Source organism: Strix aluco, chromosome 5 (genome assembly GCF_031877795.1).
Source record: "Strix aluco isolate bStrAlu1 chromosome 5, bStrAlu1.hap1, whole genome shotgun sequence".
Lineage (NCBI taxonomy): Eukaryota > Metazoa > Chordata > Aves > Strigiformes > Strigidae > Strix > Strix aluco.
Window position 1 is genome coordinate 12924859 of NC_133935.1, and position 6400 is coordinate 12931258.

Below are 6400 nucleotides of genomic sequence, written 5' to 3' on the forward strand. Positions count from 1 at the left end.
GGTTCTTCTGTCTACTGCCTGTTGATAGTATATCTCAGCCCTTCTCTGTCTAATGGGAACACTCATCCGGTTTGGTCTTGAGAAACCCTCAGGGAAGGAGGCCCCAACCCAGGGAACTTCTTTGTAAAGAAAAGCTGGTTTCTGGTCTTTCAGACCTTCTGCCTCCCTGAACCTCCAGTCCTCCTAGATTTTCTATTGAGGGAATTTTCCCTTCCTCCACCTTGTATCACTGTTGTCCATTATCACGATAGCTCCTCTGTCATTGACTCCTAGATCTTCAGGAGCGTGTCTCTTCAGGTGGGCCCAGCAGCAACATCCTCTCTTGCTGGTTACTCCTGGTTTCTATCCAAGATGTCTCATGGACCACAACCTGTGACAAGGTGCAGCTGGCAGGCACACAACACTGTAGGACAACCTCACTGGTCTTCCCAAACCAGCCAGCAAATGCTGCACTTTCATGCCTCTGAAGTCCAATGCCCTGGAGAAAGCAGGGAAGACTAATGAAAGAGGGGTCAGCTGGTGGCCTTTAAAAGATGACTGCCCCTTGTTCCACACGCTTTTCTCTGAACTTGGGGCTTCCTTCTTCCTCCATGCAGAGTGTCGAGTCTAAAACAAAAGAGAACAAGCCCCTCTTGCCACACCTCCATTAATGACCACTTGGCAAACCACTGGGTACTTGCCAGAGGAAACTTCCCACACATGGCTGGCTGGTGAGGAGCACTGGCAGGCATGTGACCCTAACAGAGCACTGCGTGCTGGGACCAAAACGCTCAGTCACACCTTCCCTTCCCTCCAGAACAAGAGGTCCCCTGGCGCCATCGCAGAAGCTCAGGCTAAGGATATTGTTTCCAGGGAGGCAGGGAAGCACAGCCCTTGTTTACAGGTGGACACGCAAGCTGTGTAGCTCAAATGAATCTGCCAACTTCACAGTGAGTCCATTGCAAAGACAGAAACAGAGGCACAGAGCTTCCTTGGCCCTGTCCAAGCTAGAGCTGCACAGTTATCCCTCTGCCTTTAACCCCTCCAGCATCTTTATTAGGAAGGACATCTACGCTTAGATCAATTTTATACAAATTAAGTCTGGTCCACAGCCTTTTGAAAATTAGCTAATGTAGCCACCTTGGCTATGGAAATCAACTTCTCACTCTTCTGTTGTGTAACTTATTTCCCAGAGACACCTATTCCAGGTATCTTCCAGCCTCTGAGCAGCTAAATTTGAGGGTGGGAAGACACGAGCTCTGCCTGCATTTTTTTGGTGTTATGCAGGACCCTCGGTGCCTGATAAGGGATGGCAGTGGTTGAGTGGCAGGAGAGATCTGTGTGGGTCTCACGGGGACGGTTGCTGGCTCACAGCTGCTGAGCCATTCCCACATCAGAGGTAAGAAGGCCAGTGACCATGTGAACTCATGTCTGGTCCACAGCATCCGCTGTGCAATGACAAACACCAAAATGATGTCTGGGGGAGAGCAGGACAGAGAGGGTCCAGCACGGACTTCAGGTGCAGTGTCTGTGAAACAGTCTCCCTCTCCCTTACAGCCTTACACCAGCTGCAATGTCCAAGTTCATCATCACTACAGCGACGCATAAAAATATCTGTGTTTTGCTAGTACACCTTTGCTGTCTATACAGAAAATAATAGCACCAGATGTGTAGAAATCAGTTCTCTGGTCTTCTGCGTGGTCTCCTGCCTCCCTTTTGCTCACACCTGGGGGGTGGGGTGGCAACTCACTTCCCCCTCCAGAGTCCTTCTTCCCACCAGGAGGATGCAGCGCAGCAGCCAGGACCACAGACACTTTTCACACTGGAAAACTAGCCTCGGAGCAGCCGGAGGTGGTGGAGGCTGTGGTGGTGTGACTGCTGCCCATCCTGCCCAGTGCTTTAATTCAGAGCTATCCACGGCTGGAAGCCATAATGGCATCCTACCCAAATGCTATGTCTGAAGCTACCATAGTCAGTCCTTTCTCAGCGGGCACACAGAACAATTTTAAATGAAAAGCATCTCTCCCCCAACCCCATGCATGTGCAAACATTGCTCTTTGGTGTATGAGAAGACAGGACTCAGCGGAAAAAGACTCTGGGGGTGACCCCCATACTAGTAAGTGGGTCTGAGGGGAAGGGGATAGTCCTCATGCTCAGGACTGACTTTCATCCAAGAGGATGCGACAGGGAAGTCATGACATGGTGGAGGGTGCCATCCCTTCTCCATCCAAGAGAGATGCCAAATACAGGCAAGTATTAAGGATCAAGGACATCTCCCGTGGAAGCAATGCAGAAAAGTCACCTCCTCTCTCCCAGCATGTGACATGCACAGGATCCAACTGTGGGTGCCAACAGTTCAGTGAGCACTGATATCAAGTCATTAAAACTAATTTCTAGTGGAGCTGGGTCTTGGTGCTGGCTGTTTTTTGAACCTGATAGACAGTAAGCCTTGAGTACAGATTCACCCTCCATTTTGTACTGAGGCGACCCATCGGCGGGGACCCTTGCCAGAGGAGAGATCACTGGTGTCTGACACGGCACAAAAGCCAACCAAAGCTTGGTCAGGGCAGCTCTAACACAACTCTCCTGGAGGGGGTCTGCAATGGATGGAGGCATTAATTAAGTGTCTTTCCTCTACCCAGGCCACTTTCACCAGGCTCGTAGCAATTCCTTACCTCTGAGCCTGCTGCCTTTCCATCAGATTTGGCTACAACCAGGTGAAGAGCTGAGAAGGCATGAGGGGTGGGCTGGAGAACTGACAAAGCTGTATCACATCAGCGCTACCTCCTTGGGCAACCAAAGCGAAAATACAACAGCTGCCTTTCCAGAGCCTGAAGGGACCCATTTTAATCTTATACACCCCCTCTCCCCTTGCCACACACAAACATTTATCAGCAGGCCCCCCCACCTTTACTAAGACTTTGCTTGCAAGTGTGGTTTAGCTAAAAGACTCTTTGCTTGGAAGCAGGAGACGCTGCGCACCCGCGCACAGGCATGCACGTACCTGTCACCGAGCGGGGACAGGGTGGCCATGGCGGGGGGGTACTGGGGCGTTTTTGGGGGGAGGGGGACGAGGCCCATGCAAGCAGCCGGGTTTGCTTGCAAGCAGGGAGGTGGGACAGGGCAGGGGCGGGGGAAAAGGGCTGTGCCCCTGGGGTAGGTCCCTGCGCTATAAAAATTACTTTGTCTGGATCCAGTGGCAGGAAAGAGAGGCAGCTTCCACCTCTGCTCCTGCCTCCAACAGCCTTGTCTGGGCAGGAGGACTCTGAGCAAAGCCAGGCCCTGAGGATGAAGGTCCAGGCGCTGACAGTCACTGCGCTCCTCCTGGTGCTGCTCTGCTCAGCCCCAGCACCTTCTGAGGCACTGCGGGGCTGGGCTGGTGCCCCAGGGTGGCAGCCAGGAGCTGGGAGCCCTGGAGAAGACCCTTGGCCACCTGGAGATGGAGGGGACAACCTGCCTAGGCAGGGCTTGGAGGGGAGCTGCCCCCAGGCTGGTGCATGGGAGGTGATGGGAGAGGCCCTCCCCAGCTCCAGGTCCCCCAGCAATGCCCTGTCCAAGCCCCCTCTGGGCAGCAGCCAACAGGACCCCCGCAGCAAGCCCTGGAAGCTCCCACCGCAGGCCTCCCGCAGCAGGAGGCCAAGGCTGAGCCATCATCTGAAGGGCCATGGGAAGTTCAACAGGGACACGGTAAGCACAGCCTGTCCTCGGCCAGCGAGGATGAGGGTTTGCACAGAGGGTTTGCAGGGGGACTGGGAGCGAGGGGAGATGGCAGCCCCCAACTCCTGTCCCCAGGTTTGGGCAGCCTGGTGAGCCCCTTCAGCAGACGTGTCTGCAGGGCATGGAGGGGCCATTTGTAATGGTGTTATGAGTGTCTAACGAAGAGGATGGGGCCAAAGAAATGGGTCCTTCCCTCTGCTTTGCAGCTCCGTAGGTTCTCCAGGGTGGGTAGGATGTTGTTGGCCCCTGGGGTGCTTGTTATAACGGCAGCTCTGTGCAGCACAGAGACACCAAAACCAGACAGGACAGCCCCAAAATGCACTGCCATGCTGCAATGCAGGGAAAGGAGAGCATCCTCCCCACATGGCCCCATGCCCTGAGCTCCCAGCAGTTTTCCCACCCAAACACTTGCACTTGGATGGCTATGCACCCACGGCAGGCAGCCAGGGCTGGGGTTTTGGCAGAGCAGGGCTGGGGCAGCACGTGCCCTCCATGCAGAGAGTTGCTGCACCCACACCGTGATCCATGTGCTGCTACTGTCTGCCCTCACATTGGCAGTATCTGCCTGAGTGGCTCAGCCAGCTCTCCAGCTTCAAAACTGAGTCCTCCATGCACACGTGAGCCTCAGCATCCCCATGCAGAGCCTCACTGCCTGGCAGTCCCTGTGGCACCATGGGGACATCAAAAGCAGATACGTCCCTGCAAACATTGGGTAGAAAAGCTGCTTTTGGGCCATTCCTCATGGGCTGTGTGTGACAGTGCTGGCCACAACACGGCCTCACAGCACTGTGTGGCTTGTGGTACAGACATGGGTGGTGGGCAGTGACAAGCCTAAAACCCCATCTGGTACCTGGTGAGCCTTAGAGCAGAGCTGACAGTGCACGTGCAGATGGTGAGCAGGTCAGGAGGTGAGCGCAGGTCTGGGTGTGTGTCCCAAAACGCCATGCCCAGGAGGTGGGCTGGGGCACAGGCGGCGGCCCTTCAGCCATGGGGTTCAGCCACTTAGCGCGCTTTCTGCCAAAAGCAGTAATGAGCTGCCACTGAAACTGCTTCCTTGGGCCCCGAGTTTGGGCTCCCTGCATGAAGCTGCTGCTCTATAGCCTGGTGAGCAGCTCCTCCTGCTACTGCAGGTTTTACTGCATTATTTTACCATTTAAAATGGTAAAATAATGCAGCAGATGCTCATCCCATTATATCATATAATCTTCTGCAACTTGGCTTTGCTTTCTACGGAGAGCCTCTCTGTCCTGCCTATCTGGGGGAGATGAAGAATCACTTTCAAGCTCATTTCACCCCCAGGCATTGCACCACTGTCAGTTTGAGTGTGCCAACAGCCCCCAGCAAATGCAGTCCTGGAGCTGAGCAGTTCATGTAGCCCCAAAATGACTGACTAACCAGCGGCGGGGCAGGCACACGCCAAAAGAAAACCTAATTTTATGAGAGGCTGTTCTCGAGCAGCCCAAGTCTGTGCAGAAAGTATCTCTTTGAGCCTGTGTATGGCACAGGGTCCTCAGGGCTGGGGCTCTCAGTGGCACGAGCACAGAGCAATGACACGGCTGTGACTCGGAGGGGGTCCCAGGCAAGGCTGGCTGTGGTCACCGCGGCCACCACTCTGCCTCCCTCCATTCGCAGCACTCCTGCCATGACATCCAGTCCCGGCGCTGCCAGAAGCCCTCTGACTGCGGCGGCTGCCTGGGGCTCTACACCTGCAAGCTGCCCGCCGGCACCTGCGACCTGAAAGCCGTCTCCAGGCAGAGAGGTAGGTTGCAAGCCCCCTGGCCGCCAGCACCCGGCACCCCCACACGCAACCACCTGCAGGCACAGCCCTTCAGCTACACCCCTCCAAATCCAAATCAGACCTACCCTGTGCAGGGCAAGGTCTCATCTCTCGACTGCACAGGGCGCTCTGTCTGTCCTGCCGGAACTGGCCACCATCGGTGGTGAAAGAACAACTACATGGTGAATGGAACATTCCCGTAAGTTTTTGTAAGAGCTGGGATTTGCCCATTGCCCTGAGCTCTCGCGGGACACCAACAGCCTGTGTGGGGAAGCCAAGGAGGGGTACGGAGCTTGGGGTTTAGCCAGTGGCCTGGGAGTCAGCAAGTGCAGCTCTCCCAGGCATCACGGGCCCTGCAGAGCTGCCCATGTCGGTGTGTGTGGGCTGCTTAATTAACCAGGGACCGGCAGGGAGCAGAGATCGTGGCTTTTAATGTTTAACCTCGCAGAGCGAGTGTCCCGGTTCTCTAGTATCTTTTGGTAAATCCAGATTGCCCCGGGACTGGCCTCTTGCCTTAGCATGTTTGTCTACACCCATGTACACATAGTCATGGAGGAGAAACTTATCCAAGGCTACTAAACACGTGGACACCAGCTCTGCTGTGGGAAACCCTTGGTTGTGGGACATACAGGAGGCCAGTATAATGTTCTGGGTATATATAGTATATACAGTGTGTATGTTTATAGTATACAGGGTGTTCCCAGTATGTGTGGTCTGTTCATAGACTTCTCTAGGCAGCTGCTGTCGGCCGCCTCCAGGGAAGGGCACGTGGACCCGCAGTCAGACCCAGTACAGCCCATCTTACGGCTTTTCTTTGCAGGTGGGTTCCTCCAAAGCATCCAGAGGCCTGAGGGACGCGGGGTCCTGCTCATCCCGGAGAAACGCAGCTCAGTGTGAAGCTGGAGAGGCTGACCTGCAGCTGGAGAC